This window comes from Musca autumnalis, unplaced genomic scaffold (genome assembly GCF_047663935.1).
Source record: "Musca autumnalis isolate F117 unplaced genomic scaffold, ASM4766393v1 scaffold_1, whole genome shotgun sequence".
Taxonomy (NCBI): domain Eukaryota; kingdom Metazoa; phylum Arthropoda; class Insecta; order Diptera; family Muscidae; genus Musca; species Musca autumnalis.
In genome coordinates, this window is record NW_027411644.1 from 225,143,319 (window position 1) to 225,168,580 (window position 25,262).

Genomic DNA, 25,262 nt, shown 5'->3' on the forward strand with positions numbered 1-25,262 from the left:
TTTGCAACATATTTAATTCTACTTATACTTCAAAACAAGCAAATTAAAATTTCGATTTTTCTTTAATTTGCAATTGAAGTATTACAAAATTATTGATATGTACTCTATTTTGTTATAGGCACGAAAATACTTCTATAACAATGCCATACAAAAGACGAAGTCTAATTCCCTACACATAACAAGTACGTACTTTAAAAAACCATTCAACTGAAAATACAATTCAATTTAATATTATTTCTCCCCCATTATTTGTTTAACAATGACCTTTTGTAGCTTTTAGAAACATAACATTAAAATAACTATCAACAAAATACTTTGTTTCAATATACATATTTTTCATAACTCTGACAAATTATTTTCATTTCATTAAAACAAATTATGCAACTACATAAATGAGTAGTCGACACTTCACAAAAATATGTTAGTAGGAACTTTTGTTACAATAATAGAAAAAAATATACATATGTATACACTTTTCAATTTTAACTTGGTCTTGCTTCCAGGCCATAGATGAAATTGACAACAACAATAATATATGTACATTTTTAGTTTAATTAATATATTTGTTTGTATGCAATGTTATGAGTTTGAACATAAAAAGTTCTGTAGATAGCTTTAAGATTGGTCTATATACAAAACAAATAAGAAAGTATCAGTCAACTGTGCTGAAGGAGATATACCCTCAGCCACTGACAAAAAAGCAAAAAACAAATTAACATTATAATTATGCCGAATATAAAATATATTGATTTTGTATCACGAGTTTGCTTTAAAATCTGTACTTATCGTAAAATGGGGCTTTACCAACTCATCGGCATATACCAAACATTTTTAGTAACCAAACTTCTTCATAAAGGACTCGAAGTACTAAATTACGTTAAACTAAGTTTGGAAGAAATGTTTGAAAAGGGTTTAGAGTTTTCTTGCAAAAAACCATTTTAATATGTGCCGGCAGGGTTTTGGAGCTTTTGGGCCATTATCTCAGGAAGTATTGACTAACTCCGGAAAAAAATTGTAAATGGGGCTCCTAAAACAACCTACTGAAAAAAGAATCAAAACGATCCGAGAGGAGCTCTTAAACTTCATTTTATCCGAATTTTGTGTTGAAGGTACCCGAAGGAGTGGACCGATATAGTCCATATTCCAACCTGATACATGACTGGATGAAATAATACGAAGAGCAATATCTGCACCAATCAGAAACTCCTTGATAGAATTATCTTGCGGATTTGCCATTTTGGTTGGCGACGTCAGGGTTTCTTGGGGCTTTTTGGCCAATATCTCAGGAAGGACTTGCGCCCGAAGAAAATTGTACCGTCGTAAAGGGAGCCGCAACCTGCTGAAAAAAAATCAAAACGATCTGCGAGGTGCTCTTAAACTTCACTTTATCCGAATTTTGTATGGGAGGTACCTGAAAGAGTGGACCGATATAGTCCATAGTCGAACACCATCTATGTCTGGAAGGAGTTATACGATGTGCAAAGTTTGGACCAAATCGATTGTTCCCTTCGAGAGTTATCGTTCACACTATTTTACAGAAAAATTTAGAACTTCTGTGGGGGAGGTACAAGGAGTGGACCGGTATGGTCCATCATCGAACTAAAACTAAGTTTGGAAAAAATATAACGATACCTAAAATTTGGTTCGAAACGGTTGATCAGTTCGAGAGTAATCGTGCGCACCAGCCAGCCAGACGGACATGGCTAAATTAACTCCAAATACTCTGAAACGAATATCGTCCAAACATACTTGGGGTGTAAAACCGTTATTTTGATGATGTACATTTTTGGTCGTATAAAAGTGTATATACTAGGCCGGGGCGATTTGAAAACCTTAATGAGCCCTTCGCGTTTGATTGAACTGAGCAAAAAATTCCACTGGACCATATATCTACCGTGAAAATCGAGCCTCCGATTTTGACTTTAAGTTTTTTGTTGGCGGTTTTTGGATATTTTGGCATATAACAGCCAAACCATTGAGATTTTCGATCCAAAACAAATACAAAAATTGTAGCCAAGACAGTAATTGAAAACTCTATAATATATCGCAAAAGCAATGGAACGCTCCTTCAGGCAGTTTTGGCCATAAGAATGTGCAAACTTTTCGGAAAATGTCGATAAATGACATTGTGCAACAAAATTTGACCAGAAAATTATTAAAGCGTTCTGATGCAAAATTCTATCGGGTTGGGATCCATGGACAACGAAAATGCTTTTATTTCGATTGGGTAACCCCGATTTATTTTTTTATAACAAGTAAAAGTAGTGGGTAACCCCGTTTTATTTTTTTATAACGGTAAAAGTAGCGAAAATCTGGATTTCTTACATTTTCAAATTTAAACGGACATATCTTCTTTTTTTCACAACGGATTTCTGGTGATCCTTCTTCCTTTTAAAGGGGTGAATAATATCTTTAGAACAAGTTATTATTTGTTGAAATCGGTTAACAAATTAAATTTGAAAATGTAAGAAACCCTGATTTTCAATACTTTTACCGTTATAAAAAAATAAAACGGGGTTACCCAATCGAAATAAGGGCATTTTCGTTGTCCATGGATCCCAACCCGATAGAATTTTGCTTCAGAACGTTTGAATAATTTTCTGGTCAAATTTTGTAGCACAATGTCATTTATCGACATTTTCCCAAAAGTTTGCACATTCTTATGGCCAAAACTGCCTGAAGGAGCGTTCCAATGCTTTTGCGATGTATTAGAGAGTTTTCAATTACTGCCTTGGCTACAATTTTTGTATTTGTTTTGGATCGAAAATCTCAATGGTTTGGCTGTTATATGCCAAAATATCCAAAAAACGTCAATAAAAAATTTAAAGTCAAAATCGGGAGGCTCGATTTTCACGGTGGATATATGGTCCAGTGGAATTTTTTGCTCAGTTCAATCCCAGGAATCAGAAACGCGAAGGGCTCATTAAGGCTTTTTTTTCTTTCACACAAATCGCCCCACCCTAGTATATACCTTTTCTAGCCTAAAGTCTGAGGGTATAACAAGTAAAAAAGTATTGCGAGGGATGCTTGATAACTTTCTGGCCTAACAATGAAAACGCGAATATTTATTATTAACAAGTAAACAAGTATGCGTCAGCTTTGCCGACACAGATATACCCTCAGCATATGTGAATTGAAAATTTTATCTACGGATAGATCGCATTTTGTGACCCTTTTTGGATATTTAAACTTGCCGACAAAAATGTGGATTAGGATTAAAGTTCAAAAGTGTTGCGGAACAGGTACTTGAACGAATAGTCCGACATAGTATATTATGGAGGTGGATCTTATTTTGGGAGTCATATCTTTTCGATAGATATCGCGCTTTTGGACCAGTATGCCAGCAAACATGGACTTGTCCACGGAAAAAAACAACAGGACCACAACGAACAGCATTGGTATACATTTACAAAGGATCTTCGAACAGACCTTAAAATTAACTTAGACACAAGTGTTGAACCTTACTGGGGGAGGTACCCTAAGGAGGGGACTGATATGGGTCATTTTAGAAGTTAAACTAAATTTAGACAAAATATTAGGAGATCTAAAGTTTGGACCAAATTGGTTGCGCCGTACAAGAGATATCGTGCATTCCATTCTAGTGCCATTTTTTATTGCCCATCTTCGAACTGAAACTAAATTTGGACAAAATATGACGAAGGCCAAATTTTGGACCAAATCGGTTGATCAGTTCGGAAATTGTCGTGCTATCCATCCATTACATATGGTGCTATAGGGGTTTTTCACCTTTCGGACTGTTTTCTCAAGAAGTATGGACTTGCGCCTGAAACATTTTTACCGTCGTAATTGATGCAGCGAATGTAAGTTGCTTCAACAAAAATCAAAGTTATTCAAGAGCAGGTCCTAAAGTGAACTTTTCCGAAATGTTGTATGGGAGGTACACGAAGGAGTAGAACGATGGAGTCCACATTGGAACCTCATCTAAGTCTGGTAGAAATTTCACGATGTGCATAGTATAGACCAGATCCATTACTACCTTCAAGAGTTGTCGTGCACACCCACTTTCCCAATATTTTCGAACTTTTGTGGTAGAGGTACTGGAAAGAGTGGACCGATATAACTCATCTTAAACTTTTATTTTTTGAAATTTTGCCTTTTTAGGGCGAAGATTATTTTTAATGATTTTTTATTAATTTTCTCGTTTAGAGTTAAGCTTGATGATCGGAAATTATTTGCAAGTGAAAAAGGAAAGCCAAGGACTCGAACCCACATAGTCACCAAACTACGTTACCTGGTTTCACTGGTGGTAAAGCATATTCGAGTCCTTGGCTTTTCTTTTTCACTTGCAAATAATTTCCGATTATTAAGCTTAACTCTAAACGAGAAAATTACTAAAAAATCATTAAGAATTATCTTCGCCCTAAAAAGGCAAAATTTCAAAAAATAAAAAACAGGCTGAGCCCGGCTGGGATTTGAACCCACGTCCTTGAAAACGTATCAACAAATGTTGTCACGGCGTGTTAGCGTTCAAAGCCAAAACTCATAACTTCAAAGGCAGCGCAAAAAAGAGTTTGTCGTGAAGAAAATACATTTCAGCGGCCAAATATCCGCGTAAATGTATTTGAAAAAAAAAAAACGAAAAAGTTCTACATAGTCGATACGTCCGAAGATCTGCTTTACCACCAGTGAAACCAGGTAACGTAGTTTGGTGACTATGTGGGTTCGAGTCCTTGGCTTTTCTTTTTCACTTGCAAATAATTTCCGATCATCAAGCTTAACTCTAAACGAGAAAATTAATAAAAAATCTTAAACTAAGTTTGCATAAAATATTACGAAAGTCTAAAACCATTATAAAAATAAGGCATATTTTTTGCAAGTAAGAAAGTGAACCAAAAATGTTTTACAATCGATGAATCCGATTTTTACCCATTCAGAATTCGCGAACTGTTAACATATTCTATATAGTACGACTAATTCTTTAAAGATAAATGTTTTAGGAGGGATGCCATAACGCCGACCATTAAAATTCATTTTCGTGGAGCTGTGTAGGCATCAATGTAGAAAAATGGGTAGAAATGGGTTGAAGCCAACAAGTTTTTTTAGGTTCCCTTCCGATTTCTGGCTTAACCTTACATTTTATAGGCCTATGCCCAAAGAAAGAATGATAGAATACTCCATGGGCAATAGGATAGCAGTGTATGGTTTTTCGATATATCCACTGCATCCACCTAAAATTGATGCTGACATTTTGAAGCCGGAATTTCGGGGTTTTTTGAATTTTTTTAATAATCCGGACGCGCAACAGTATTCCAAACTCATAAGAGGATTATAGAATTCGTAATATTACGTCCTTTAATGTATATCTCATGAGTGTGCTCCTTACAGTATCCTAGTAATTTGAATCTAAAGGCCAAAATTTGATACGTGAATTTTTTAATAAAAAACCTATTTTTGCGTTTAAAATTTACAAAAAATTACATTAATTCTCCTTCGAGTTGAGCTGTTTTGACCTAATACCCTAGACAATATGGATAGGATCAAAACGCGGGGATATCGATAGATAGGCCTTTTTATACCCTCCACCATGGGATGGGGGTATATTAAGTTTGTCACTACGTTTGTAACTACTCGAAATAATCATTGTAGACCCCACAAAGTATATATATTCTTGATCAGCGTGCAATTCTACATCGATATAGCCATGTCCGTCCGTCTGTCCGTCTGTCCGTCTGTCCGTATGTGGAAATCACTCTAGCGTCCGAACGGATTGACGTAGGTTGATGAAACTTTGGGAAAATATATTATATGTACGTAGGACTTTTGGTATTGAAAGCGGGCTATGTAGGTCCACGCTTTCGTATAGCCCCCATACAAAATGACGCGTGACGCGTCGTCGTTTTAAGGAGTTTTTAAGATATTTGTCCCATTTTACCACCGAATTGGTTGTAATTTGGTACTTTGAGTCTCCAGAGGCCAAAAAACATTCCTACCAAAGTTGGGTTATATAGGTCCACGTTTTGATATAGCCCCCATATAAGGCCCCATATAAAGTACGCGTCATTTTAATATATTTTGAATGTATTAGACCCATTTGACCACAGAATTGGTTGTAATTTGGTATTTTGTGTCTCCAGAGGCCAAAAAACATTCCTACCAAAGTTGGGTTATATAGGTCCACGTTTTGGTATAGCCCCCACATAAGGCCCCTTATAAAGTACGCGTCATTTTACTATATTTTGAATGTATTCGACCCATTTTACCAAAGAATCGGTTGTAACTTTGTATTTGTGTTTCCAGAGGCTAAGATACATTTCTACCATAAAATGTTTATATAGGTCCACGTGTTGATATAGCCCCCATAATACGATATCTCCCGATTTTCGATATTTTGAAGGTTTTAGCCTCATTATCACACCGAGATGGCTGAAATTTGGTATTTAGTATTTTTTAGGCTTATAAAACTTTCCCCCAGAAATTTGTAGGTATAGGTCCACGCCATCATATAGCCCCCATAGAACGGTACCTTCCGAATTTCGGTTTTTTTGAAGGTTGTGGTCACATTAATCCACCGAAATGGCTGAAATTTGTGGTGGAGGGTATAAAAAGTTCGGCCCGGCCAAACTTAACGCTTTTCTTACTTGTTTAAATTGAGTTTCGACAATATTTAGAGTACCATTTTAGCGAATATTTTCGAACTTTTGTAGGGGAGATATCGGAAGGTCTACTACTTCCACCTTCGAATTTCATCTAATATTCTAAGAATAATTACGATATCCAAAGTGTAGACGAATGCAGTATTCGGTTCGTTTATACAACTTCGGGGTTTATACAACTTTCGGGCTTTTTTTCTCAAGAAGTATGGACTTGCCCTTGAAAAAACTTTTACTGTCGTAATTGAGGCAGCGCATGCAATTTGCTTCAACAAAACTCAAAGTGATACGAGAGCAGGTCTTAAAGTGAATTTATCCAAAAATGTGTGTGGGAGGTACCCAACGGAGTGGACAAATATAATCCATATTCGAACCTACCTATACTTGATAGATATATTAGGATGTGTAAAGTATGGACCAAATCTGTCACTCCCATCAAGAGTTATCGTACGCACAATTTTTCCGAACATTTTTGAACTTTTGTGGGGGATGTACCTGCAGGAGTGGACCGATATGGCTTATCTTCGAACTTAAACTAAGCTTGCAAAAATATTACGAAGGCCACATTTTGGACCGAAACGGCAGATCCGTTCGAGAGTTATCATGCGCTCCCACCACCACACACGTTGTCATAGGGTTTTTTTACCTTTCAGTCTATTTTCTCAGGAAGTATGGACTTAACCCTGATGACACTTGTACCATCGTATGGGGGGCAGTGAATATAAGTTGCAACAACAAAAATCAAAGCGATTCGAGAGCAGGCCCTTAACTGAACTTTTCCGAAATTTTGTGTGGGAGGTACCCGAAGGAGTGGACCGATTGAGTATTGAAACCTTATTTAAGTCTGGTACATATTTCACGATGTGCAAAGTATGGACAAAATCGGTTTCTCCCTTTAAGAGTTACCGTGCGCGTGTCACGTGTTCATGTTATTTTTGTTTAGTACTGTTTGACATTTTATCATGGACAACCTTACGGCTCTACAACGTTTACAAATCGTTAAACTTTATTACGAAGATTCGCGTTATGTGGGAAGTGTGTTTCAAGCCTAATTTTGTTCAGTGATGAGGCATACTTCTGGCTTTATAGTATGTAAAGAAGCAAAATTGCCACATTTCGGAAGAAGATCAACTTTAAAGAGATTCAAGAGCTGCCACTTCATCCAGAAAAAATAACGGTTTGTGGGCCGGTAGAATCGTCGGACCCTATTTCTTCAAAATGATGACGGTTAGGACTTCATCGTCAATGGCGACAGTTATTGCGCCGCGATAACCGAATATTTGATGTCTGAAATTGAAGCTCGTAATCTCGGCGATATTTGGTTTCAACAAAACGGCGCCACTTCCCACACATCGCATCAATCAATGGATTTATTGAAAGAACACTTCGGTGAGCAGTCGATTGGCCACCAAGATCGTCTCATATCACCCCGTTAGGCTTTTTCCTGTGAGAAGACGCTTCGATTCCGGTCTTTGGGGAAAACATCTGACGTGTCATTCGCCAGTTACCACTCGAAAAGCTTGAACGAGTCATTAAAAATTGGACTCAACGAATGGACTGTCTGAGACGTAGCCTCAGCCAATATTTGTTAGACATAATATGCAAAAAATAAATGTCATCAAATGTTCTTTCAAATGGTAGTAAACATTCCCCATTCAATTTGATTTTTCTCTGTTTTTTTTTCTTTTTTTTTCTTTAAAGAAAGTAGGAAACTCTAAATGGATCACCCTTTTATTTTAATACTGACAAATTTTTGACGAAGTAAGCGGTTGACTTGAAAATCACGAAACTTGAAAATCAACTCTTGACTTCTTCTTCTTCTTCTTTGATGTAAATTATATCAAAAATGATATCAATAAGATAACGTGTCGCAATCATATGAAATAAATTCCATGGAAAATAGTGCCCAGAGGAAATGGTGTAGGAAATCACATGGTCGACCCGCCCGATTATTGCCCTCTCTTACTTGTATTTATTTGAATTAATATTTTCTTACATTTTATGGTTTACTGAAGATGTGGTAATTGATTTCTGCTTTGTTGGGATATTTATTATTGGTCGGAAGAATAGATATTCTGTTTCGCTGTTTTTCTTGTTTAATTTCTTCTTCTATTTGTCATTCTTTACAATTACAACTCAATTGGTTACAAAGTACTCATATTTCCACAATTATTTCGGTCTTATCTTCCACAACGAATTCTCAAGATTTTCGCATCCTACTTTAATTATCATAATTTTGATGGAATTTTTAATTTCCATTTTGCTAATTGCAGCATATAAAACAGAGAAGGAAACAAAAAAAAAAAAACGAAAAAACACTTACACTTACTTTATTATATTGCAGGCTATTTATTTTTGTTGTTAAAGTTTTTCGTAGTAAAACTTGCCAGGCTTTTAGGGCAGTTTTTCTTTTTTCTGTTCCCCACAGACTCTGCAAGAATTTTAGAAGAAAAAAATAATTTTTCCCGATTTATATTTTTGTTGCTTTTATTTATTTACTTCTTGATTTTAACTACTCTAGTGTAAAATAAAATTAGCTAAATACGCTCATGAGTAACATTTATAATAAATATTAACTAAAGGAAGAAATATGCTACCGAAAAGCAGAAGAAGAAAAAACCAGAAACGGAAATAGCACACCAAACCAACTACCGCCGCCATTGGGACAGGCAATGTTAGTGGAAGAAAAAACAAAACCATTACAACTGTCTAAGGATAAAGTGATATTTGCCCAGTCATATCTTCTCGCATTATCATCATCACCACTAGCATTAGCTTTAGTGAGTTCGCCCTCCCCACCCCCCTTCACCCATCACTATTCACACCCCTCAAAATAGCAACACTCCTCTCTTCATAAACTAAATAAAATTATGGCATAAGTTACTTAAGAACTTCAAGTAGATTCACAAATATTTTGTGTGTGTCCGTCCTCGTTCGTTCGCTTGTACGTCGATTCCGTTGCTGTATAAATAATGTTTCGTGTAACAGAATTCCTAGTCGGGGCAAAATAATGTTGCCTTGCCGAATGTCACCAGGGACCATAAGCAAGCAGCAGTCTGATTTTAATGGTAGGATGGGTGGTAAATGTTTCGCTTAAGTTTATCAACCAAAACACCATTACCAGAACCAGAACATCACAAGAGTAACTATGTGCAGAACACGATGTCCGTGCACTGTGAAAACATTTATGTCATATCTGACATTACAATGTTACGAAAACATCTTGCCCTTCGGCCATAACTTTCGTTATTGGAAACAATAACCGTTGTCATTTATGACTTATCGATTGTCTGGTTGTTATCAATTCATAAACAGTGCCAGACATTATCAACATCGTCATCATCATCAGCGAAAATGTAGTAAAATGTCAAAATTCAGGCACAGTGGTATTACACCACAAGAGTCAGTGTCTCAAAATGAGGATATCGATTAAAAGGCAGGTTAAAGATTTGTTTAACTAGAAATTAGAAATACACGACCAGTTCTCTGGCAATATACACTGGTCGAAATCTCCGATCTAGCAGCGCGAAAGTAAAAAAATCAAACTATAAAACTGCGAAATGTTTTCGTATCGATTACCGACACTCTGCTGACTAAAATTTTGTTTTTTATACCCTACACCACTATGTGGTAATACCCCTTTATGTGTTAGTGCATTTGTATGTAACATACAAAAGGAAGCGAGATAGACCCATAGTTCCTTCTAGGGATATACATAGAATCACTTTCTGAGTCGATTTATGCATGTCCGTCCGTCCGTCCGTCCGTTCGCAACATACAGGTCGCATTTGTTGACCGATTTCGCTGAAAATTGGGGAATACCATTTTTTTAGCCGTCGGAAGATCAAGTTCGAAGATGGGATATATCGGTCCACGTTTTGGTATAGCCCCCATATAACGGTACCCCCCGATTTACGGTATTTTGACGTTTTCAGCTACATTTTCGGACCGATTTGGCTATAATTTGACATTTAGGGTTCTTAAGTGTCAATAAACATATATAACAAAACTTGAGGACATAGGTACACGTTTTGGTATAGCCCCCATATAACGGTACCCCCCAATTTACGGTATTTTGACGTTTTTAGCTACATTTTCAGACCGATGTAGCTATAATTTAACGTTTAGGGTTCTTAAGTGTCAATAAACTTATATAACAAAAGTTGTGGACATATGTCCACGTTTTGGTATAGCCCCCATATAACGGTACCCTCCGATTTGCGGTATTTTGACGTTTTTAGCTACATTTTCAAACCGATGTAGCTATAATTTGCCATTTAGGGTTCTTAAATGTCAATAAACTTATATAACAAAAGTTGTGGACATAGGTCCACGTTTCGGTATAGCCCCCATATAACGGTACCCCCCGATTTACGGTATTTTGACAGTTTTAGCCACATTTTCAGACCGATTTAGCTATATTTTGACACTTAGGGTTCTTAAGTGTCAATAAACTTATATAACAAAACTTGTGGACATAGGTCCACGTTTTGTTATAGCCCCCATATAACGGTACCCCCGATTTGCGGTGTTTTGACGTTTTAGCTACATTTTCAGACCGATATAGCTATAATTTGACATTTAAAGTTCTTAAATGTCAATAAACTTATATGACAAAACTTGTGGACATAGGCCCACGTTTTGGTATAGCCCCCATAAAACGGTTCATTTAAGTTCATATTTTCGTATAGCCCAGATACCTCCGAACTAGCTGTTAATGACATTTGAAGTTCCCACGTTATGTACCGATTTTCGATATTGTGAAGATTCTAGCTAAATTTTTTAACCGAATTAGGAGTTATTTGACATTAAAGGTTCCCATCAAAAACTGTCAACATAAGCCCATGTTTTATTATAACCCCTATATAACAGTACCTCCCAATTTCTAGCCCACCAAAAATTGTCAACATACATAGTTAGATATAGGCACTATAAAAAAGCATAAATGTAAATGCATGAATGAAGCATAAATGTACATAAACATTATCTGACATTTTAACGTACCCACTTAAAGTTGGGGACAGAAATGAAAAGTAATTATTCCATTTTAGTTCAGAATATTTTATGGTGGAGGGTATGAAAATTTCGGCCCGGCCGAACTTAATGCTTTTTTACTTGTTTTACTTTGTTGTTGTTATAAATATTTTGAATAATGAACTAGAACCTCCAATGCCAAAATTCATCTTATTTGGTATGCAAATGTGGAAAAAATCCTCAAAATACGAAATATTTGGAGGTACCATTATATGAGGACAATACAAGGCCGACATTAGTGCCATACAGGAAATACGACGGAATGGGAAAAGCGTCACAACAACACCTAACGCACTGTACTAGCTGACATTTTTAGTTGGTCGGAGGTTAAAACATCTGGTCTCCAGCTTCACAGCAGTGAATGAAAGACTTTCTATAATACTGATAAAGGCAAAATTCTTCAACGTTAGCCTTATCTGCGCTCATGTCCCAACCGAAGACAAGGACAAACAGACCAAAGATATATTCTACGAGCGCTTAGAAGAAACATATGACCGTTGTCCTGCGCATGACGATAAAAGTACTCTAGGCGATTTTAGTGCCAAAATTGGAAAGGTGAATATCTTTGGCCCAACAGTCGGGAAATTCAGTCTCCATAGTGAAATATCTAACAATGGAATGAGACTGAGTTAGCAGTACCAGATTTAAGCATCTCGATATTCATAAGGGCTCATGACTGTCGCCAGATCAAAGAACAAGAAAGCAAATTGATCACGTTGTGATATATGGAAGACATTCATCGAGCGTGTTGGATGTACGATCGTTCCGAGGTGCAAACATAGACTCGGACCACCACCTTGTTGCAGCAAAGGCACGTACCAGATTAAACGTAGCAAATAAAGTACGAACAGACACAACACGGAAGCTGGACATCGGTAAGCTGCAAAAACAACAAATAGCAACAGCATATTCCACTCAACTGGCCCAATTGCTTAATCAAATCACTTCTCGTCCCGTTAACATATCAGCACAATGGCAAAGTATTGCCCATTCCATTCATACAGCCGCAAAATCCATACTTGGATAGCAGAGACCTCCACCGAGGAAACCATGGTATGACCAGGAGTGTCGTGCTGCTACCGAAGTGAAAAATGCGGCATATAGGGCTACTCTACAATCCGTAGCAACGCGTACCACACGAGAGAGAGGCGAGAAATGGAAAATCGAGTTTTTGAAAAAATCAACATGTACATGAGCCAGAATGAAGTCCGAAAGTTCTACCAAAGAGTAAAACATCAAACTGATGGCTTTGGTACAGGCACATCCTCCTGTAGAGGCCAGCAATGTCATTTGATAACTGATACAGAGGTATGGAAAGAGCATTTTTCCAAACTGTTGGTGTCCCATTGTAACACAGACGTAGAAGATACCACATATTCAATTCCAGAAGATGGTATTGAATGTATACCGCCCAGCCAAGATGAGGTAAAGTCAGCAATAAACCGGCTATAGAATAATAAGGCAGCAGGAACTACCAGCCGAGCTGTTTAAAACCGGAGGCGACACGCTGATAAGGTGTATGCATCAGCTAGTTAGCACCATCTGGAAGTAAGAACGCGTACCCAACGTTTGGAACCTGAGTATCCTGTGTCCCGTCCACAAGAAAGGAGACAAGACTGTATGCTCTAACTATAGAGACATAAGTCTTCTCCCAATAAGATAGTGTCAGGGATATTATGCGAACGACTAAAGCCTATGGTCAATAAAATAATTGAACCATACCATTGCGGCTTTAGACCTGGCAAGTCCACCATTGACCAGATATTTAGCCTGTCGATGCAGATCGACACCTACTACCTTTTTGAAGATTATAAGGCAGTCGTCGACAGACTGTCGACGACAGCCCCCTATGCCAAAAGGTATTCAAAACCATGTCTGAATTTGGTATCCCCCCGGCTCCTAGAGAAAATGAAGCATATTAAATTTGGTGATGGTTGGATTATATTCAAGACTCGAAATGGGCAAAAAAACTTATGTGGACAAAATTTAAAGTTTTATTATTCGAATATCTCGGCTTTTAGTAGTCGTATTCAAAAAGGAAATCCCGGCAATGGAAGAGGAAAATATGACATTTATTACGATGTATTTCCCAATTTTTATACCCTCAGCATTTATGCTAACGAGGGTAAGTACACTTTCATACGGGCAGAATGTGTCTCATCGAAATAATGGTTTTAGACCCCAAGTATGTTTGGACGAAATGTGTTTCAGACAATTTGGAGTCGATTGACAATGTCCGTCCGTCTGTATGTCTGGCTGGCTGGAGCGCACGATAACTCTCGAACAAATCAACCGATTCGGTCCAAAATTTGGCTTTCGTAATATTTTGTCCAAATTTAGATTAAGTTCGAAGATGGGCTATATCGGTCCACTCCTTTCGGTACCTCCCACAGAAAATTTCGGATTAGTTCAGTTTACGACCTGCTCTTGAATCGCTTTGATTTTTGCTTAAGCAACTTGTATTCACTGCCCCCCATACGAGGGTACCAGTTTAATCAGGGGCAAGTCCATACTTCCTGAGAAAATAGCCTGAAAGTTGCACAAAACCCATATGACACCGTGAGAGGTGGTTGGAACGCAGGATAACTCTCGAACGGATCTGCCGATTGGGTCCAAAATTTGGCCTTAGTAATATTTTGTACAAACTTAGTTTAGGTTCGAAGATACGCCATACCGGTCCACTCCTTCAGGTACGTCTCCCACAAAAGTTCAAAAATTGTCGGAAAAATTATGCGCAAGATAACTCTGGAAGGGAGTGACCGATTTGGTCCATACTTTACACCTCCTAATATATCTTCCAGATGTATGTCAGGTTTGAATATGGACTAATTTATCCACTCCTTCGTTTACCTTCCACACAAAATTTCGGATAAGTTCACTTTAAGACCTGCTCTCGAATCACTTTGATTTCTTTTGAAGCAACTTGCATTCGCTGCCTCAATTATGACGGCAAAATCTTTTTCAAGGGGTAAGTTCATACTTCTTGAGAAAACAAACCGAAAGTTGTAAAAAGCCCTATGACACCATATCTAGTCGCTAGAGAGCACTATAACTCTCGAACTGATCAACCGACTAGGTCCAAAATTTGGCCTTCGTCATATTTTGTCCAAAAGTAGTTTCAGTTCCCAGATGGGCAAGAACTTCCGGTACATCCCCCTAAGATTAAAAACTGAAATGGTATGCGCTGTATCTCTTGAACGGGGCAACCAAATTGGTCCAAACTTTGTACACTATGGTTCATCTGAATAGAAACAACCAATATTTGCCTACAAATACCGTTATATCTGACGATAGCAGAGGAATTGTAAATTACATTTTTGTGGACATGTGGAGTATATAGTAGCCGATATTTTCAATACCTGATATGTTTCACATATGCATTTCAACTGTTCTTTTTACTTGCTTTATGAAAAAATTTAAAAATTTTAGTATATTTTAATGGTTCACCAGGATAGAACCACCCTAAGAATTTACACAAATCCTTTGTCAGATGTGGTAAATTTTTCCAAAAAACTATTTATAATTATAAATAAAGGCCGTGAGTGTTGATTGCCAACAAGTATTGTTCAAAAAAATTGTATTAGGCTCTTGGAATTTGATGAAAATCGATGCTTAGAGCTCCAAAAAATATTCATATGAAGAAATCGGCAGAAACAACTTACAAAATTTTCAAGACTAAAATAAAATTACGAAAAAGTCACATTTGATAGGTTTATGAGTCCGAAAAACAGAAAATATTGTAAAGATAACACAAATTTCTACCTTTCCAATTCAAAAAATGATATTTTATATCAAGAAAATGAATGGAAATCGATAGGTTTTTATGGGGTCTCCGAAGAATATTTCGATGGTGAATCTATATCATTCATTCTTGCCACAGAAAAACATTTTTGAGAAAAGAGTAAAACGTTATCACCCTAGTAAACATACCCTACTGTAAACTAATGTCGTCGTTTTGTAGTTTTTCTTTTTCTTCTATTTCGCTGTAATATAATGTTTATCTAAGACAGAAAAAAATACCAAAAATAAGTGTCGAAAAGAAAAACTTAGTTAAAGGCGATAAAAGCCATAAACTTATCATTACTGCTGCAATATTTACCAGATATGTACGGTGTAAGTAAGCTGCAGACAGCAAGCGAACACATATACACTGACACCTAAAAAGAAACAAAACAATCTTACGAAAATGTTTTTCAGTAGTCGTGAAAGAAAAAAACAACAACACAACTATATTTTCTACAAACGCTAACAATGCTACGCAACAGCAACGAATCTCTTCCATTTGTCAGGAAAAACATTCTGCACCAAAGCAGATGCAGTAATAAGATTGTGGTCGAATTATTATTCTAAGAAGATGAAAAACAAACAAACTAATAAACTTGCCATCGGTTAGAAATGAATGAATGAAAAACAGGTATAAATGTTTCAACAGAAAATTGTGCAGGTTCTAAATTGTTTTTCTCCGAGTGGTTTCTGGAATACGGTAGAAAGTGTTTATAAATTTCGTATATGTATAAATTGTGTAAAAGAAGATTTCATAGTTATATAATAAAATAAAAGTAAAAAAAAATGTACAGCACGATTTTGGCATTGATTTATTACTGCTGTGACACGATTGAGATTGTGGATTTTGAATGTAACAGTGAAAACAGAAAATAATGGGGTTAGATAATAATGCACCACAAGTGTTTACGTACTATTATCGACAAGTCCTGAAGACACGGCTATAAGAATTACAGATGTCATCTAGCTAAAAATGGAATCGAATTGCACTTATTGATATGAAAGAAGTCTCTGCATGTTCAATAGGGTATGTTTGTGTCAACCATTGTATTTTATACCCTCTACCATAGCATGGAAGGTATATAAAATTTGTTTTTTTATTATTTACTTACTTAGCTGGCCCATTACAGAACATTTGTTCCATAGACCGAACTAAGAAAAGATCTTCAATTCTCTCTGTTTAGTGCTTCGCTTTCTGGAATACCGCGCTTTGTCATCTCTTCATCTGGTTGTTTCCGCCATATACTCTTTAGCTTGCCAATTCTGCCTGCACCGCCAGGTGGCCCGAATTTATACGCCTTTTTAGCGGGTTCATCATCGCTCATTCTTATGATATGGCCTAGCCAACGCAATCGCTGCATCTCGATACGTTTAACTATATTGATGTCGTTGTATAGCAGATACAGCTAGTGGTTCATACGACGTCGATATTTACCGTCAACGCAGATTGGCCCGTAGATCTTTCGAAGAATTTTTCTCTCAAACACGCCAAGCACTGCCTTATCTGCTTGCTCAAGTACCCAGGCTTCGGAACCATACATCAGCACGGGTAGTATCAGTGTTTTGTAAAGCGTTATTTTTGTTTGACGAGTTATGGCTTTGTTTTTGAAGTGCTTACTTAAGCCAAAGTAACATCTGTTGGCCAATACAATTCGTCTTTTTATTTCACAACTGATGTCGTTTGTTGTGTTTACGGCGGTGCCGAGGTCTACGAAGTCGTTTACTACTTCAAAATTATAGGAACCAACTTCAACAGTTGGTCCGATCTCAATGGACGCATTGCGCGTCGACACCATCAGCTTGGTCTTCTCGCCGTTTACCGTCAGGCCCACTTTAGCAGATTCTCCTTCGACCTTCATAAAGGTATCGGTTACTTCCTTTACTTATCGTTCCATTATTTCCATATCATCAGCATAAGCAAGTAACATGTGGCTATTGGTGTAGATTGTGACGTTTGCCTCTCGTATAACCTTTTCTAGCAGGATGTTGGAAAGATCACACGAAAGGTTCTCGTTGACCATGGGCTTTAGTCGTTCGCACAATATTCCTAACACTATCTTGTAGGCGATAGGGAGAAGACTTATGCCCCTATAGTTGGAGCATAAACTCGTATCTCCTTTCTTGTGGACGGGACACAGGATGCTCAGGTTCCAATCGTCGGGTACGCGTTTTTACTGCTAGATGGAGCTAACTAGCTGATGCATACACCTTATCAGTGTGTCGCCTCCGGTTTTAAACAGCTCAGCTGGTCATCAGCTCCTGCTGCCTTATTATTCTTCAGCCGGTTTATCGCTGTCTTTACCTTTACCTCATCTTGGCCGGGTGGTATACATTTAATACCATCTTGTGGGATCTGTGGTATCTTCGTCGACTTCGCTATTATTGGATACCAACAGTTTGGAAAAATGTTCTTTCCATATCCTTAGCACACTATCTGTATTAGTTACCAGATTACCTTGCTAGTCTCTACAGGAGGATGTGCCAGTTCAAAAGGCATCAGTTTGATGTTTCACTCTTTGGTAGAATTTTCGGAACTTCATTCTGTCTCCTGTACCTCTCGATCTGTTCACACTCCCGCTTTTCCATCTGTCTCTCTTTTTCCTGCGGAAAAGACGTTTCTCCTCTCTCCTATTATCCCTACACCTCTCTCGTGCGCTACGCGTTGCTACTGATTGTAAAGTAGCCCTATATGCCGCATTTTTCTCTTCGGTAGCAGCACGACACTGGTCATACCATGGATTCCTTGGTGGAGGTCTCTGTTATCCAAGTACTGATTTTGCGGCGGTTTGCATGGAGTGGGCAATGTTTTGCCATTGTCCTGATATGTTATCGGGACAAGAAGTGTTTTGATTAAGCAGTTGGGTCAGTTGAGTGGAATATACTGTGGCTATCTGTTGTGATTGCAGCTTACCGATGTCCAACTTCCGTGTTGTGTCTGTTCGCACTTTATTTGCTACGTTTAACCTGGTACGTACCTTTGCTGTAACAAGGTAGTGGTCCGAGTCTATGTTTGCGCCTCGGAACGATCGTACATCCAACACGCTCGATGCATGTCTTCCATCTATCACAACGTGATCAATTTGAGTTCATGTTCTTTGATCTGGCGACAGCCAGATGCCCTTATGAATATCGAGATGCTTAAATGTGGTACTGCTAACTACCATGTTTCTTGCAGCTGCAAAGTCTATCAGCCTCATACCATTGTCAGATGTTTCACTGTGGCGACTGAATTTCCCGACTGTTGGGCCAAAGATATTCCCTTTCCAATTTTGGCATTATAATCGCCTATTATAATTTTAATGTCATGGGCAGGGCAACGGTCATAAGTTTCTTCTAAACGCTCTTAAAATATACATATCTTTGGTCTGTTCGTCCTTGTCTTCAGTGGGAGCATGAGAGCAAATAAAGCTGATGTTGAAGAATTTTGCTTTTAATCGAATTGCAGCGAGTCTTTCATTCACTGGGGTGAAGCGGGTGGCCAGATGTTTTAACCTCCGACCAACTACAAATCCGCAACCAAACTCATGCTTTGTGTCATGGCAGCTATAATACAGTGCGTCACCTTTAGGTGTTCTTGTGACTCCTTTCCCGTTCCATCGTATTTCCTGTATGGCAGTAATGTCGGCCTTGTACTTTTCAAGTACATCTGCCAATGCGTAAACTGCACGTTCTGTATAAAGAGTGCGAACATTTCAGGTGCAGATCGTTTGCGGGGTTCGTCAACTTTAGAGGGGTTTGTTTTTCTTTTCTTTCGTTTTTTCATATTAGGCTGTATTTTCTAGGGGAGGGTTACTAACCCGACGCCCAAAACCCAAGTTTTTAACGTTCTTATGGGTGAACGGGCGGCACATGTTAGCTCACTACTTTTAACGGGTGTTAAAAGCAGTTCCCCAGTTGACACCACGGGGAGGTCAGTGTCCACTTGAGATGAAAGAGGAACCAAGATAAATCCTAGGCTTTGCCATGTTAAAGCCGGTCAGGGCCGTTCCTTGGTATCTTCCATCCCCTTTTTTATTATTTGTAGCTCATGTAAATAATCATTTGCGACACAATAAAATATATACCCTATAGGGTACAATTATGAGTCGATCTACCCATGTCCGTCTGTTTTAATCACACTAATCACACAACAATAATTGAGCTAGAACGCTGAATTTTTGGACCCGAGTGTATTTTTTCCATAGGCAGGTCAATTTATTTTCTAATCAAATAAATTGCAAATCTGCATTTAGGTTACCCAGTGGTCAAGAAACAGCCCCATCAAAAATTGTGAACACAGACCTACGTTTTTGCATAGCTTCCAAACAACAGTACCACCAATTTTAGGTAAATTGGAGCTTTTATCTATACCTTTTCACAAAATTAATCATTACAGAACGCTATTTGTACGCAGCGGTTCCACAAAAACAAAAAAGCGAATGTGATCTTTCTAATGATCGGGATATTGAAAGACCGAGCAAAAATGATTTGAAAGCAGTGGCGAAGGACATTTTTAATTTGGTCCATGTTTCCAAATGTAATGGAATGACTTTAAATCTTACGTCGCACAGTAGTTCAGAATCGTTTCTTCCTGATCAAAACTCCCTAACTTTGGAAGGGATAGAGATATTTTCATAATTTTGTTTTTGTTTGACATAAGGGAGGAGAAGCACATTGAAAGAAGCAAGTTCGAAGGACGGAATGCTCTAAGAAATAATCCTCATTCGATTTGACTGAAGACATGTCGTCTCATAAATAAGCTAAAACAACTGTTAACAAAGATATAACGATAATTTCAGATGCCTTACAGGGTCTTCAGCAGAAATTAAATCACACCATTACTCGGAATTTCGACTCACGGTCGATCTGTCCTTCGGGATTCTTAATATACTCACCAAGGGCTTTTATCCCCCAAAAGGAATTTTCTCTGTCCCGAAATTTCGGTTCACAGTGTAATTTATATGGAACACGCTATGAAAAACACACATTTTTACCCAGGTAATTTCAAAAAAATTAAAAAAGTGTTAAACTGACGGGACTGATACAAAAGTATATATGAACTGAAATAATAAACTGTTGGGGATCATTCTGTAAAAACGGAACTTTGTGCCAAGCTGTTCCCTAAAAGATCTAGTCCACAAAATCTGGAATTTCTCTAAAATTTAGTACCTGAGGTAAAATAAAATATCTTACTTCGTGTAAACGCCAATTATTATTAATAATTTATTAAAACGACTCTTAAAAGCAACAATCCTACCTATCTAACAAAAAACAATGAATCTGTTATATTTTCTCAGAGATAGCTGTTTCTTTCTCCAGATATTTGCAAAAATTACGTATTTTCTAAAGTTGGGAAACATGTTTCGTCTTTAGGAGCATACCAATATGTTTACTATCGAATCCCAACAAACAAAAAATGGGTGTTTTGGCCAGGAAAATCGATTTCTGAACAACTGGAGGTGGGTGGGTGTGTGAATGGGTGTGTTTATTATCCAAAGAAAAATCTCCCATAATAAGACAGATTTCCAAAATTGTCTTTGATTGTCCATTTTTTCAGGTACCTACTCCGCAAAAGTACAACACTTTCGCACTTTAATCCAAATCTTCTATATTTATAGGTATATATTCGGAACTCCCACAATCGTTAAAACAAATATAAGTCCGCGACATACATATATTTTTTGTGAAAAAGGCATCGGTTTAGGATTCCGGTTGTGAAGTCGATCTATCCATAAATGAATGTCCCAAATCACATAGGCCCAATATATATATATATATCAGTTAGCAAACCCGACTGATATGTACTTCTGTACTTTTTATACACTCCACCATGGGGTAACGCATTAAAATAATCATTTGCGACCATAAAAAGTATTGATCAGGATAAAATTCTGAGTCGATATAGAAATGTCTGTCTGTCCGCCTGTTGTAATCACTAGAGATGGACAGTGGGTAAATACCCAATGGGTAAATACCCGGTAAATTGGGTAAATTGGGTAAATACCGGGTAAATACCCATTTGTGGGTATTTATTTGGGTATTTACTATATTGAATCGCTAATACAACATCTTAGACCCTATTTCTGGGTTTAGGTTATGAAATCGATTCAAAATGGATAGTTGTACAATACTTTAAACAAGTGGGTAAATACCCGAGTATTTACCCAAGTGTTGGGTAAAAACTCATTAACTGCCGAACCACTTGACGTAGGCTGACAAAATTTGGCTCAAATCTTACTTATGTCAAGAGAATATCTATCATTGAAAATGGGGTCTCTGGGTCCATGTTTTGATATAGCCCCCATATAACCGTACCTCCCGATTTAAGGTATTTTTTGTCTATTTGCCTCATTGTACAATCATAGTGGCTGAAATTTGGCATAGTGAGTTCTCAATATGTAGAAAATACCCTTGCAAAAACTTGTCAACATAGGTCCACGTTTTCTAATAGCCCCCATATAAGTGTACCCCGATTTCGAGTATTTACCCACATTTTGGGTAAAAACTCTTTAACTGCCGAACCACTTGACGTAGGCTGACAAAACTTGGCATAAATCTTTCTTATGTCAAAAGAACTTCTGGTACTGAACATGGGGTCTCTAGGTCCATGTTTTAATATAGCCCCCATATAGCCGTACCTCCCGATTTAAGGTATTTTTTATCTATTAGCCACATTTTACAGCCAAATTGGCTGTAAATTAGCACAAGGAGTCCTCAAGGAGTAGAAAATATCCTTGCAAAAATTTGTCAATATAGGTCACGTTTTCTATTACCCCCCATATAAGTGTACCCAGATTTCGAGTATTTACCCAAATTTTGGGTAAAAACTCTTTAACTGCCGAACCACTTGACGTACGCTGACGAAATTTGGCTCAAATCTTACTTATATCAAGAGAATATGTAGTATTGAAAATGGAGTCTCTAGGTCCATGTTTTAATATAGCCCCCATATAGCCGTACCTCCCGATTTAAGGTATTTTTTACCTATTAGCCTCATTGTACAATCATAGTGGCTGAAATTTGGCATAGTGAGTTCTCAATATATAGAAAATTCCCTCGCAAAAACTTGTCAACATAGGTCCACGTTTTCTAATAGCCCCCATATAAGGGTACCCCGATTTCGAGTATTTACCCAAATTTTGGGTAAAAACTCATTAACTGCCGAACCACTTGACGTAGGCTGACAAAATTTTGCTCAAAACTTACTTATGTCAAAAGAACTTCTGGTACTGAACATGGGGTCTCTGGGTCCACTTTTTGATATAGCCGTACCTCCCGATGTCAGAAACCCATATTGGGGCCACAAGAAAACGTGGACCTACGTCGACAATTTTTGCAAGGATATTTTATACATATTGGGAACCCACTGTACCAAATTACAGTCAGTATGATTGTAAAATGTGGCTAATAGTTAAAAATACCTTAAATCGGGAGGTACGGCTATATGGGGCCTATATCAAAACATGGACCCAGGGACTCCATTTTCAATACCCTTATTACTATTGATATAAGAAAGTTTTGAGCCAAATTTTGTCAGCCAACGTCAACTGGTTCGACAGTTAATGAGTTTTTACCCAATTTTGGGTAAATACTCGAAATCGGGGTACCCTTATATGGGGGCTACAGGAAAACGTGGACCTACGTTGACAAATATGTGCAAGGATATATTATACTTTGTGAGGACTCACTGTGCCAAATTACAGCCAATTTGGTTGTAAAATGTGGCTAATAGATGAAAAATACCTTAAATCGGGAGGTACAGCTATATGGGGGCTATATCAAAACATGGACCCAGAGACCCCATGTTCAGTACCAGAAGTTCTTTTGACATAAGTAAGATTTGAGCAAAATTTTGTCAGCCTACGTCAAGTGGTTCGGCAGTTAATGAGTTTTTACCCAAAATTTGGGTAAATACTCGAAATCGGGGTACCCTTATATGGGGGCTATTAGAAAACGTGGACCTATGTTGACAAGTTTTTGCAAGGGTATTTTCTACATATTGAGAACTCACTATGCCAAATTTCAGCCACTATGATTGTACAATGAGGCTAATAGGTAAAAAATACCTTAAATCGGGAGGTACGGCTATATGGGGGCTATATTAAAACATGGACCTAGAGACCCCATTTTCAATACTAAATATTCTCTTGATATAAGTAAGATTTGAGCCAAATTTCGTCAGCGTGCGTCAAGTGGTTCGGCAGTTAAAGAGTTTTTACCCAAAATGTGGGTAAATACTCGAAATCGGGGTACACTTATATGGGGGCTATTAGAAAACGTGGACCTATATTGACAAATTTTTGCAAGGATATTTTCTACTCCTTGAGGACTCACCGTGCTAATTTACAGCCAATTTCGTTGTAAAATGTGGCTAATAGATGAAAAATACCTTAAATCGCGAGGTACGGCTATATGGGGGCTATATTAAAACATGGACCTAGAGACCCCATGTGCAGTACCAGAAGTTCTTTTGACATAAGAAAGATGTATGCCAAGGTTTGTCAGCCTACGTCAAGTGGTTCGGCAGTTAAAGAGTTTTTACCCAAAATTTGGGTAAATACTAGAAATCGGGGTACACTTATGTGGGGGCTATTAGAAAACGTGGACCTATGTTGACAAGTTTTTGCAAGGGTATTTCCTACATATTGAGAACTCACTATGCCAAATTTCAGCCACTATGATTGTACAATGAGGCAAATAGACAAAAAATACCTTAAATCGGGAGGTACGGTTATATGGGGGCTATATCAAAACATGGACCCAGAGACTCCATTTTCAATGCTAGATATTCTCTTGACATAAGTAAGATTTGAGCCAAATTTTGTCAGCCTACGTCAAGTGGTTCGGCAGTTAAGGAGTTTTTACCCAAAATTTGGGTAAATACTCGAAATCGGGGTACCCTTATATGGGGGCTATTAGAAAACGTGGACCTATATTGACAAATTTTTGCAAGAATATTTGCTGCTCCTTGAGGACTCACTGTGCCAAATTTCAGCCAATTTGGTTGTAAAATGTGGCTAATAGATGAAAAATACCTTAAATCGGGAGGTACGGCTATATGGGGGCTATATCAAAACATGGACCCAGAGACCCCATGTTCAGTACCAGAAGTTCTGTAGACATAAGAAAGATGTAAGCCAAATTTTGTCAGCCTACGTCAAGTGGTTCGGCAGTTAATGAGTTTTTACCCAACACTTGGGTAAATACTCGGGTATTTACCCAAGTATTTACCCACTAGTCTAAAGTATTGTAAAACTATCCATTTCAAACGAATTTACAACCTAAACCCAGGAATAGGGTGTAAAATGTTGTATTTGCCATTCAATATAGTAAATACCCAAATAAATACCCACAAATGGGTATTTACCCGGTATTTACCCACCGTGTGGGTATTTACCTGGTAAATACCCGGTAAAAACCATCTCTAGTAATCACTCCGTCCATAATAGTTGATTTTGCTTTTTTGTCATAGGCAGGTCAAGTTCGAAGATGACATATTCTTGATCAGGCTAAAATTCTAAGTGGATATAACCACGTCCGTCTGTCCGTCCGTCTGTTGAAATCAAGATACAACTCGCAATTTTTAAGAACTTTGTAATTTGGTATAGACGTTTATATCACTTCTAGAATGTTTGGTATTACAAATGGGTTATATCGGTCTACGTTTTGGTATAGCCCCCCTATAACGGTATCACCCGATTTTCGGTATTTAGAGAGTTTTATCTACATTTTTTACCAAACTACCTATAATTTAACAATTAAAGGTCCCAGTTGTCCGAAAACATCTCCGCTGAAAATTTCTATCATAGGTCCATGTCTCAGTATAGCCCCCATATAACGGTACCTCCCGACTTT